The 13306-nt window shown below is 38.0% G+C and overlaps 1 non-coding gene across 1 annotated transcript; it reads left to right on the top strand.

Moving 5' to 3' along the window:
* The first annotated feature begins 12886 nt into the window (after nt 1-12886).
* LOC131176636 (small nucleolar RNA R71) lies at nt 12887-12993 on the top strand. Its single transcript, XR_009146616.1, has one exon. It is a non-coding gene; the product is annotated as a small nucleolar RNA R71 (small nucleolar RNA).
* The last annotated feature ends 313 nt before the right edge of the window (nt 12994-13306 follow it).

Here is a 13306-nt window from a genome sequence, read left to right as displayed (position 1 = left end):
CCCAAAAGCATTAGGAGTCTATTTGGATTGTGTAAATAAGAGCTAGAATTCAGATAAGGAAACTGGCTTCTGCATGGTACACAATCTGTGTGTCACTACACGGCCCAGGGATGTGTAACTTACTGGAGTTGAATGGTTGTGTCTTGCATTGGCATAGAAGTTTACACGGGTCTGCACTGGGTACACAGGTCTAGTTACAAGGCCTGTGTTCTTCTGTTTTTAGAGAGTTCTTTAAGCTTGTGCCCGGCAGAGACTTACACGGGTCTCCATAGGTTACACGGGTCTGATTACACGACCCGTGTACTTTTGCTTCTTCTTTAGCTCTCTGGCTTTCTTCTAGTAGTAGGTTACACAGGTTTGTGGCTTTGCTTACACAACTCGTGTAATGTGTATCAACAGCTTTTCTCAATCCTTTGGCTTTTCCAAGTTTTCTTCCGCACTCCTATGCCCAGGAACTTTACCCAAACACCTGAAATGATGCAGAAAACATGGAATTTAGAGCTTGGCAATGGAGTTTATAGAAGTTAATGAAATTAATTATTATACATGAGATTACCATTCTAAATGCTATGAAATATCATACAAATGTACTTAAAAACATTTATATAATACAAGTGTATCAAATATCCCCAAACTCATACTTTTGCTTGTCCTCAAGCAAATCAAAACTCTTTTTAGAACACTTTTTAGGGGAAAACTTAGAAACATAACCATAGACTCAATATGCACATAGTTGAACTCTTTCAACCTTCATACCAATTCCCCTCCTTTAAGTCATAAGGGCTTCAATAGCTACCTGCTTAAACCTTCACACTTTTCATGGAGTTTTAACTAGTTATTCCTCTGTGCAAGGCTATTAATAAGTCACAAATAACCTGTTTTGTTAGGATAGACTTGAGAAACACTTACTCCCCCAAATTTGCCTCTATTATGGATAATAGTGATGGAGTGACTCAATTCCAACTCTATAGGCATATCACAATTTCTATCTCCACTAATGTAGTATACACTTTGCAAAAGATTAAAAGGTCTTTAAAAGGGTTGTAATGGGGCTAGAGGATAATGTCTTAGTTGCCAATGAAAGGTTTTTAAGGAATGCAAATATGAGGATAGCATGTATGCATAAAATATCAAGTATACTAAGTTTATTCACTAATTTTGTATGGAGAGGAGGGGCTTTTGGGTTTTTTATAGTGCTAAGCATGCTTCCATGATATTTATCTTGGGACATCTTTTTTTTTTTTTATGTCCCTTTTGTCCTCTCCCCCAAACTCATTACTTTTGCTAGGTTGGAAAGGAAAACTTTTCTTTGATTTCAATTGCACACTTGAACTCTTTCTTGAGTTCTACATCCTCTCTTCATTTTCCTTTTTTATACTTAATATACTTTTTACTTATGCATTAAGCCTCCTCAAAAGGGTAGGATAGGTGTTTAGGTTAGGGACTAGGTAAATAATATGGGTAAACAATAAATTCTAAGGGATAGATATAGGTTTCAAATTGGCTACAAGGGATATATATTTTAATTAAGGGTGGCTAAGGCTTAGTGAGGTTATATCAAAGAATACCTTAATCATCTCTTCATCAAGCATATACTAGGATTTCCCCTTGATAAGTCTAAGAGACATATTCTAGAGCTGGTGAGGCATTTTTAGGTTTGCTTATATTTCAAAAATTTTCTCCTAACTTTGCAAATTCAATGTGACAAATTAATAACTATGAAAGGGTTTAACTAGTCTAACTCCACTAAGGTGATTAAGTTGTTTTACAGACAAAGATTAAAGCCTTTCAGATACATTCATTCCTCATCCCATGGAGTCCAATTATTAGCTTATTGAATTTTGAGGTTATAGTTCTAGGTTAAAAGCTAGTTCAAAAATTTAAAATTTGTAAAATTTTATGAATTTTTGATACACAAGTATTATATGGATATAATTAAGCAATGTGATGTAATGCATGAAATGTATCAGTACCCCCAAACTCAAATCTGGCATTGTCCTCAATGTCAATCACAATATGCAAAATTAAAGCATAGCACACATAATTATAAAAAAAAACATATTATGTTATTAAGAAATTTAAAGTTTGGACAAAAACAAGCAATAAAGGCCTATGAGCACTGAGTAGAATTATGGCATATAAATTTTTACTTGAAAGATCTTATCCTAATGTCTTAGCTCTAAAAAGTCCTTGACAAGGATGATGGTCCCTCACTATTGAATCTCTCCATAATCATGTTTAGCTTGTTATGGGCCTCCTGGAGACTATCCTCGATCGCGTTCATCCTATTGTTGATGGTAGTCTCCATTCTCTGAAGGTAGGCAAGGATGGGATCTATCGGGGGTGGAGTGTAGGGAGGCACTCGGGCTGGGAAATCATGGTGGAGTGGCTCTTGGGGATCCTCCTGTGGCTCTGATGGTTCACTAGACTCTAGTTGTGCTTCATCTCTTTTGGGAATGACATTTCCTTTGGCATCAACCAAGAAGCAAGTGTTCCCAACCTTCTTGCATATCCCCATGGATATGTAGATGGTTTGATCGATTCTAGTTATGCCAGCAATGGAGCGCAGCCTATTATGCCCCGGGACGAAGCCGAAGTGCAGTGCGAGGGCTGTGATGAGGCTACCAAGCACTATTTGCCCTATAAGCTAGTGACATAAGTGGCGAAGGTGATTGTAGAGGAAGAAACCAGTGCTGCAGCACTGTCCAGTGACTATACACCATAGGAAAAAGAGTTCATTGGTGTTCACTACACCCAGGCTATCCCCTCAGCCCATTATAGTAAGCATGAAGAGTCAGTGCATGTATCTAAGGGCGGAACTGGTAATGCTAGTGGATTTAGATTTTCTAGAGTTGTAAACTTCAGTGTTTGGTGTGATGGAGTGCCAGAAGTCCACACTGTTGTAGATCATTCGGTTGTGTGGAATTTCTTAGAATCCAGCACTGTCAAAGCCAAACACCACGTTGAACTCATTGATGTTCATAACGCCGTCAATGCCAAAAAGCCTAAATTTGATTCGTCCCCTGTCTTCTCGATCTGTGGGCCATAAGGTGGCCTTGAAACTCCCTTGAAACTCCAGGGTGGTGTCATGGTAGGCTGGGAATTGTAGTTAGGCGAATCTAGTCCACCCAATGCTGTCTAGCAGTCCATCAATCTCCTCTCAAAGGCCAATTTGCTCCAACAGCCTGAAGTCCATGTATTTAGTGGAAATAATCCTCCTGTTGTTCAGCCGGCACACAAGTTTCGGTGGGTGCTGTTTCTGAATGGCCAGGTGATGGAAAACTTGGGTTGTGGTGGTTGTGGTTCGACTTGTGGCCATGGTTGGGGTTGTTGTGGTTGTGATTGGGGTGGTTGTGGTGCGGCTTGTGGCTGGGTTTGCCTGGTTCTTAGGTGCTGGGCTAACGGCTGAGGAGGAAAAGGTGTGGAGTTGCCTCTTTACCTTGAAGAAGAGCCCATTCATTAGGCAAGTCTTTTTGCAGGTGCCATTGATGGTTTTTAGAGAGGGGGAGGCTAGAGTTTGTGAGAGAAGAAGGAGATTTGAGGGGTTTTTATAGGGGAGAAGGCTTGGAGAGGAAGGGTTTTTTATTGTGAGGGAGTTTAAGGGAGTGGGATGAATTTAAAGGGTCGTTGTGACCTTTCATTTTGCGGGTTTCATGCCCCAAGAGTTGCGTCTGTGACATGATACACTGGTCGTGTATCACTACATAGGTCCCGATCTGGAGACACATGTAATCTTCTGTCCTAGATTTTTCTTTTTCTATCGAGTTACACGGTTCGTGTAACTTTACTCAGGGACTTGTGTAACTTTCTGTCCGAGAATGGTAATGCTAAATGAATCACACGGCCCGCGTACTTTTGATTTGGGACCCGTGTAACTTTCTATCTCCTTCAAATTTAAAGTTTCTCTTTCTATTATCAAAGCACGACCAGTGTAATGTTACACGGGGTCAACCCATGTAAGTTTTTGGGGCTTGTGCATGGGTTTTTTCTGGAACTCAGAAGGTTACACGGGGCATGTAAAACTAATACACCACCCGTGTAATTTCCAGACTCTCCAATTCTCCCCATATGAAAAATTTTTGCCTATCACTATGCATAAAATGAATGAAAAGGTTAGCAACAGAGCTACTTTTCTGGTTTTGTACGGTCTCCTCTTGTGTGGTTTAGACTTGGCATCTCCTCTCTTTTATTGCCCTCAGTTTTTGCTTTTTGCAGATTGGAGGCTTGGGGTGCCTACGAAATAAAGCATGAACAAACAAAAATAAGAGTTAAAATAAAGGAAATTATATAAAATAAAGTAAAAATAGAAATAAAAATAGAAATTTGGGTTGCCTCCCAAAGAGCGCTTATTTATAGTCATTAGCTTGACTCGGCCCTCATTCTATCACAGTCTGTCTGGAGGGTTGTTGAAGGTATAGTTGGTTCCCTCCTCTATGGGTTCTCCTTAAAAATATGGTTTCAGCCTTTGCCTATTCACTTTGAATGCTCCTGAGGTTTCACTCCAGATTTCCACAGCTCCATGCGGGAAGATTTGTATAACCCTAAATGGACCTGACCATCTTGATTTTAGCTTCCCCGAAAAAAGTTTTAGTTTGGAGTTGAAGAGTAGGACAAGGTCTCCTTCTCTTATTTCTTTTCTTGTTATGCGTCTGTCAAGCCATCTTTTGTTCTTGTCTTTTAAGATTTTGGCATTCTCATATGCATCCTGTCAGATTTCTTCCAATTCATTGAGCTGTAGTAGTCTTTTTTCACCAGTAGCCTTGAGGTCAAAATTCAGGGTCTGAATTGCCCAGTAGGCTTTGTGTTCAAGTTCGACAGGGAGGTGGCATGATTTCCCATAAATTAGCCGAAAGGGTGTTGTTCCAATTGGAGTTTTATATGCAGTGCGCCATGCCCACAATGCATCATCTAACTTCACAGACCAATCCTTCCTTGAGCAGTTTACTATTTTCTCTAGGATTTGTTTCAGTTCCCTGTTTGAAATTTTCACTTGACCACTAATTTGAGGATGATAAGGTGTGGTCACCTTATGAGTCACTCTATACTTTTTCAATAGTGTTTCGAATTGTTAGTTGCAGAAGTGACTTCCTCCATAGCTGATTATCGCTAGTGGTGTACCAAATCTTGTGAAGAAGTTCTTCTTAAGGAACTTTGTGACCACTCTGGCATCGTTGATTGGCGTGGCTATTGCTTCTACCCATTTTTACACATAATCAACAGCAACCAAAATATACTTGTTTCCAAAAGAAGAGGGGAATGGGCCCATGAAGTCTATCCCCCACACATCAAATAGTTCTACCTCAAGTATACTGTGTAGTGGCATTTCATTCCTTCTGGAGATGTTACCTATTCTTTAGCATTGATCACAAGCTAGCACGAAGGCTCTCAAATCCTTAAACAGGTTAGGCCAGTAAAATCCTTCTTGCAAAATTTTAGCTGCTGTTTTTATGGCGCCAAAGTGTCCCCCATATGGTGATGAATGGCAGTGCTGGAGAATACTCTCTATATCCTCTTCTGGTATGCATCGTCTTATCAGCCCGTCATTGCATCTCTTGTACAGCAAAGGTTCCTCCCATGTATAGTATCGCACATCATGCAGAAATTTCTTTTTTTGCTGGTAAGACATGTTAGGCAGTAAGACCCTGCACACAAGAAAATTCACAAAATCAGCATACCAAGGAACTAGGGATAAAGCTAATAATTGCTCATCGGGAAATGAATCATTAATTGGCAAATCCTCGATGTCTCCTGTGTATTCCAGTTTTAGCCTGGAGAGATGGTCAGCCACTACATTTTCGGATCCTTTTTTGTCTTTGATTTCAAGTTCAAATTCTTGCAGGAGTAAAATCCATCGAATTAGCCTTGGTTTTGCCTCCTTCTTGTTCAAAAGGTACCGAATGGCAGCATGATCTGTAAATACAATGACTTTTGACCCAATTAAGTAGGATATGAATTTGTTAATTACAAACACTACTGTTAGGAATTCCTTTTCTATGGTAGCATAATTGATTTATGTGTCATCAAGTGTCTTGCTAGCATAATAGATGGCATGGAGCTTTTTATCTTTCCTTTATCCAAGTGCTACTCTCACAGCATAATCACTAGCATCGTACATGATTTCAAATCGTAGCTCCCAATCAGGTGGTTGCATAATGCGTGCTGAAATCAAGGCTTCTTGTCACACCTTACCCCTCTGTAAGGCATAACATGATCCCATAGAATACCTAATGAACTACCGAACTTCACCAACCGATAACTCATTAGGTACCCTACAAGGGATTTTAAAACAATTTTCTTATTTTTGACAAGTGGTGAGCATTTTCTAGTAAGTACTTAAAACATTTAGTTAAAATTAAAACTAGTTAATATTTTTGGTCCATTTTAGTTTTCCGCAAATTCTATAAAAATTTTGACAGAGTTTCCTCTGTATTTTGAGAAAACCGTTCTTCAAATACCTGTAAAAAGCACTTCTAAAATTTTTCTCAACCACTACTTCAATTTCATACTCACTCCCAATCAATTTCTCAACACATTTATCAACTTTCAAATTTTAAATCCACTATCAATGATCATCAAAATATTAGCAATCCATTTCATTCAAATTAAATAAAATAGTTGTACTCATTTTTCATTAGAGACAAAATAATTTATATACATTCTTACAAATTTTACATCAAAAGAAATACAACTAAACTTTATTACAAATTTCATATAAATTTTTGTACAAGCTGCTCAAAACCCATTTACATGTCCATACATTTATGTGCAATATATACATTAAAAGAAATATTTACAGTTAGGGTATAAATTATACCCGAAGACTTCAAGCTGATGACTCCTCACACCTCAGAAATTTCACCGCTTCCTCTAGTCTCTCAGATTCTGCGATGAATAGAAGCTATAGCTGAGTACTAAGACTCAGTGGTGCACAACATACTAAAATAATCTTTATGCAAAATATAAATCACATTTATTCAAAAATTTGACTAAACATGAGCATTAAACGCAAAACATGAATTATGAGATTTTAATGCAAACCAAGTTCATTTCGAAGTATCAAAACACATTTCATAAAACCCACAGTTAGATCATGCCATTCGAAACAAATAGAATCTCAATAGCCATAGGCTAAAGAGAAATCACATCACAAGGCTAGCTAGCTCAAATATATGGATATCCATTCACATCCTCTTCTACTGGCACACCTCAACACTTCTCCAGAGAAGGAATCAAAATTCGAAACTAATTACCTCCACTAGTCGTGCTAGTGAGGTGTTCAAATATATAGTCATGACACTGTGGTTTCAAAACTTATCTTAACAATTTGCTAAACATTGTCATTTCAAATGTACACAATAACTTTCAACAATTTAAGTCAAAACATCATAACTAATGTCACAAATAAATTTCAACAATTCAAAGAAAATGTAAAATACATATTTCATTCACTTTATTACTACATTTTAAAGCATAGTGATGTTGTGCACAAACCTCAAGCGAGTCGTCCCTTAGCCACGACTCGGTTCCTCGGGTTCCTTCCCGATATTCTTTTCAACTGAAACACACAATTTTACAATGTTTCAGTACTAGAACTTAACATAAATCCAAAATAAATTTAGCTTCACAATTACCTAGCTCTAACGTGCTAAATTCGACGTTCTTTAAATTTTGTGTTTCGGGTTACTATTCACTACACTATTCAAGTCAAATAGTTGACTTTCTAAGGCTTAATAGGTATGGGAACTCCAACTTCACCCACATACCATATTTTGGTCATTAAACTTGTTGGTTTTAGTCATTTTCTCAAAGCTTAGGTCATTTTGGCAAAATTACCAATTTTCGGTTTTGGTGCTCCGAAGTTGCACTGTTCCATTGGTCAATCTACTGTTGGAATTTGGCAAAACTTCCTTCATAGAAAATTTTCCTTATTGTCTTAAGTGTATTCTCATTTTTGAATCACCCCAATCGGAGTTTTGTAGCTCAAGTTATGGCCAAAATACAATTATTGTTCACGTGCACTGTTCATGCTGAGATTTTGGGTCTGGCAGATTTTTGGTCCAACTTTGTTCAGTAATTTGATCAAGTTAAGTTCATAATTTGGTCTAACTTTCTTCATACGAAATGTTCTACTATGTCTTAGGTTTCCATCGGTTCAAGAATCACCTAAATCAGAGTTTCCTAGAGAGAGTTATAGCCCTTCAAACATTACTGCTCAATGGCAACTCTACAGAATCACAGGTACAGCAACTCAACTTTGCTCAATAATTTGAATGGGTTAATGGCATAATTTGGGGTGGTGTTCTTCATGACAGTTTTAGATCTATGTCTTATCTAATTGCTGGTAAAATTTCAGGTCAATTTGACCTTCCTAGCTCGAGTTATGACCAAATGAACAGTTACTGTTCATTTGGTCAGTTTAATGCTTGATGGCAGCCTGCTCTCATTTCACTTTGGTCAATTGGTTCACCCAGTTTTGGTCAGTTTTTGGGCATGGTTCCTTAATGAAAATTGTGCCTTTTTATGTCTATTTTCATCCCCAATTGGTGGCATATCAATTGGGCTTGTAAAATTCCCATTTTGGTCCTTCAAAGTAGGTTTGGTCATGCTGCCAGCAGCATGACCAATTGACCTACGAATTTGTCTTCCATTCTAACAATTCCCATACATTTCCTTTGGTCATTATTGACCATTTTTCAGTCCACAATTGGTCAAACATGCCATTTATGCATTTCTCCAAATTTTTCCTCAAAACCCTAAGTCCAAAACCCTAATCTCATTCATTCAATCACAATTGGTGCATTTCCATCTTACCACCATACTAATGTAAGTTTACTAACATCTTTAATTCCATTTAAACACATCAAACCATATCAAATCATACTCCCATCAACCAGGCCGAAATTTCAGTTTAGTCCTCCTCCCATATTTGTTTCATTTAATCAAGTTCTAAGCTTATTTCAAACACTAATTATGTATTTAAATGGAAGAATAAGGAGTTAACATACTAACCTTTCTCAAAGCTTCAAATCACTATCTCTAACTCTTCTCTCTCCTTGTAATCTTCTTCTCCAGTTGCAAGAACAAGCTCTAGTAAGGTATTTAGGGAAGTTAAGAAGGTTAAGTGAAGAAAATTAAGCTTAAATGTAAGCTTAAATGGAGAACCATTCATGGAGGATTTTGGGAAAAATGGGGCGGCAAAGAGAGAGGTGAAGATGACTTTTCTAATTTTTTTTTTGTTTTATTTTCTTTATCTTTATCCCTTTTTGAAGACCAAAATTCCCAATTTAATAAAATAATTTAATTAATCTTTTATGACATCATTCATGATGTCATCACCTTTGACTTTTCTAACTTCTTTCTTTTTTTTTTATTTATTTTTTTCTATTAGTTCTTTAATTTAATTCTCGATTCTGAAATTTTCTTTTCTCCGATTTTATTTGACAGTTAGGTCAGGAGTCAGCTCTCGGGGTCAATTGACCAAATTGCCTCTCGCCGATTCATCCCGGTTTGCAAATAATTCCATATTTCTTTCGGTTCCCTGACCTAATTATTTGACTGGCTTAACCGTTCTTTTTCATGATTTTCTCTTTTCCACTGTGTTCATAAGGGTCTTAAGGACCGTAGTGTCACTTTTTACGGTTCGAAATTTGAGTTTAAAACGACTTCAGCTGTTCCTCGAGGAGGTCACTCATCATTGTGACTCTCTACTGCTTAACCTCTTATGTTCTATTTTTCTTATTTATAGTTAACTAATTAAACATTACTAATTATTTATGTTTATGGCTTCTCAAATTGTCTTAAGTGTGGCTCTAATCTCCTTAATTGTCCGGACCGACACCGATCACCGGAACAGTGAAATCTACCAGGCTATGCAAACGGGGGTGTTACACTTCTTTTATCCTGTTGAAAGAAATAAGGCAATTTTCATCAAAATCAAATGGAACATCTTGACTTAATAAATTTGTCAATGGTTTAGCTCTTTTGGAAAAATCTTCGATGAATCTTCTGTAGAAGCCTGCATGTCCCAAAAAGCTTCGTACCCGTTTGACTGATGTTGGTGGTGGCATCTTTTCAATAATTTCAACCTTCGCCTTGTCAACTTCAATCCCTCTTTCTGATATCAGATGACCAAGAACTATGCCTTCTCTTACCATGAAGTGGCATTTTTCCCAATTCAGAACTAGGTTTGATTCTTCACATCTTTGCAACACTTTGGATAGGTTAGCTAAGCAATCATCAAAAGTGGTGCCATAAACAGAAAAATCATCCATAAAAACTTTCATAATATTTTCAATGTAATCAGAAAAAATAGCCATCATGCATCTTTGGAAAGTAGCGGGGGCATTACAAAGACCAAAGGGCATTCTTCTATATGAAAATGTTCCGTAAGGGCATGTGAATGTGGTATTTTCCTGGTCTTTTGGGTGAATAGGAATTTGAAAGAATCTTGAATACCCATCTAGATAGCAAAAGTAGGAATGTTTTACTAATCTTTCTAGCATTTGGTCTACGAAAGGAAGAGGAAAATGATCCTTTCTGGTGGCACTATTCAATTTCCTATAGTCTATGCACATGCGCCAACCAGTAACTACCCTAGTAGGGATTAGTTCATCATTTACATTTTGAATGATAGTTGTCCCACCTTTCTTAGGCACTACATGCACTGGACTAACCCATTTGCTATTAGAGATCGGGTATATAATACCCGCATCTAATAATTTCAAAATTTCCTTTTTCATTACTTCTTTCATGTTTGGGTTAATTCTTCTTTGATGTTCAATAGTGGGTTTATTGTTTTGTTCCATAGGTATTCTATGCATGCAAATGGAAGGATGAATCCCTTTCAGGTCTTCTATTTTATACCCTATGCTCTTGCTATGTGTCCTAAGCACCCTTAGCAATTTTTCCTCTTCTATTTCAGATAGACTGGCATTAATAATAACAGGATATTTAGAATTTGAGTCCAGGAATGCATACCTTAGCATAGAGGGAAGAGGTTTGAGTTTTACTATTTAGTATTTTTCTCCAGATTGCTTTTGGTTTGTTCCTCTTTCAACTCCTCTACCTTGAAAGCTTGAGCCAGGGGTAGGAGTGGATGAGCTGCTAAATGTTGTGTACAGGTTGCTATTTCTGTGTTCTCATTATTCGCTATATGGTTGTGCACAATGCATGCTTCAAGAGGATCTTCAGGATGGGCCTTATGAAATTCTTCCTCGACTTGCTTGTCAACTATGTCAACCCTAAGGCATTCATCAGGTTCGAATTTGTGCTTCATCATGTCAAACAAGTTGAATTCCACTTCTTCATCCCCTACCTTAAGAGTCAGCCACCTATTTTTGACATCTATGATTGCTCCAATGGTTGCCAAGAAAGGCCTTCCCAAGATGATAGGGATTTGAACATCCTCTTGCATCTCAAGGACAATAAAATCAACTGGAATGAAGAATTTGCCCACCTTGATAGGAATATTCTCAAGTATTCTCACAGGATATTTAACAGACCGATTAGCCAATTAAAATGAAATTATTGTGGGTTTCAGTTCTTTGACTTCCAACTTTTGGCATATTGATAGAGGCATTAAACTCACATTTGCCCCAAGATCATAAAGGGCCTTGTCTATTTTCTTGTCAGCAATGAGATAAAGTATGAAGAAGCTTCCTGGATCTTTCAGCTTTAGAGGTAGTTTATTTTGCAATATGGCACTGCATTCCTCTATTAAAGCAACAGTCTCATAGTCTTCCAGCTTTCTTTTCTTTGACAGAATTTCCTTAAGGAATTTAGTGTAGGATGGCATCTGAGAGAGTGCTTCAGTGAAGGGAATGTTGATATACAGTTTTTGTAAAACTTCTAAAAACTTTCCAAACTGCTTGTCAAATTTGGCTTTTTGGAATCTCTGAGGAAAAGGTAGGGGAGGCTGATATGGCTCTGGTAGCTTCTTTTTCTTCCTTGTTTGCTCCTCCTAATCCTTCTTGGCTTCTTCCTCTTTCTTTTCCGCCTGGCTTTCAAAAATTTCAAAAGTTTCCTTATTGGCACTTTCTCTGACTATTCTAAAATTCTTCCACTTCTCAATGTGACTACCTTACAATGCTCCATTGGGTTCATCTCTGGTTGACTAGGTAGTTTACTAGCAGCTTTGCTTGAAGAGGTTGCATGCTGAGCAATTTGATTTTCAAGCATCTTGTTGTGGGTGGCAAGTTGGTCCATTCTGGAAGCTAAATGTTTGATCATTTCATTTTGCTGTTGTTGGGCTACTAGGAAGCTTTCCATCATGGATTCCATAGCTGACCTTGATTGAGGCTATTGGTTCTGAGGGAGTGGTGGTGGCTGTGTAGGGTTTTGTCCCTTGTTATGAAATCCAAGGGATGTTGGTGGTCTGTACCCTTGCTGTTTTTTTATTGGCTGATTCTGAGAATTTAACCATGAGAAATTTGGGTGGTTCCTCCATCTAGGGCTGTATGTGTTTGAATATGGGTTGTGGGGCTGTCTCTGGTTGAAGTTCCCTCCATTATTCACATAGTTCATCTGTTCTGTGGGGAGTTCATTGAAGCTGTTGTACTCTGAACCCATGTATCCTCCTCCATAGCTGTTATCATATTGATTGTTCGTCCCTATAACATTAGCCTGCATTTTATCAAGCCTCCTTGTGAGCTAGTCAAATTGAGCATTTATCATTCTTAGGCCATCCACTTCTAGGATTCATGTTGTTCTCCTTGTATTTCCCCTTTCATTTGACCACTCGTAGTTGTGATATGCGACCCTCTCCAAAAGTTCAAGTGCTTGATCCACTGTTTTCTCCATCAGGTCACCTTCTGCTACTAAATCTACTGTGCTCCTTGTAGAGGGCAGTAGCCCATTATAGAAGTTTTGAACCAGGAGCCAATCTTCTATGCCATAGTGTGGGCATTCTCTCTGTAGGTCCTTATATCTCTCCCATGCATCATAGAGTGATTCACCTTCCCTTTGCCTAAAGGTGTTGAGTTCAACTCTCAACTTTGCACTCTTTGCAGGTGGGAAGTACCTTGCTAGAAAAGCTTGTGAGAGGTCTTCCCAAGTAGTGAATGTTCTAGCTGGTTGAGAAAGTAACTACTTCCTTGCTCTATTTCGAAGGGAAAATGGAAATGCTCTGAGTCTTATGGCTTGATCAGAGACCTCATTCATCTTGAATTTGTCACAAAAGGCAAGAAAGCACTGGAGGTGGTAGTGCAGATCTTCTGTTGGTGAACCCCCAAACTGGGTCTGTTGGATCATCTGGAGCCATACTGGTTTTAGTTCAAAATTATTGGCATCCATTGTGGGTCTTATAACA

This window comes from Hevea brasiliensis, unplaced genomic scaffold, assembly GCF_030052815.1.
Source record: "Hevea brasiliensis isolate MT/VB/25A 57/8 unplaced genomic scaffold, ASM3005281v1 Scaf2, whole genome shotgun sequence".
NCBI classification, from domain to species: Eukaryota; Viridiplantae; Streptophyta; class Magnoliopsida; order Malpighiales; family Euphorbiaceae; genus Hevea; species Hevea brasiliensis.
Note: the sequence above shows the minus strand (reverse complement) of the source record. Positions and strands in the feature narration are given on the sequence as shown.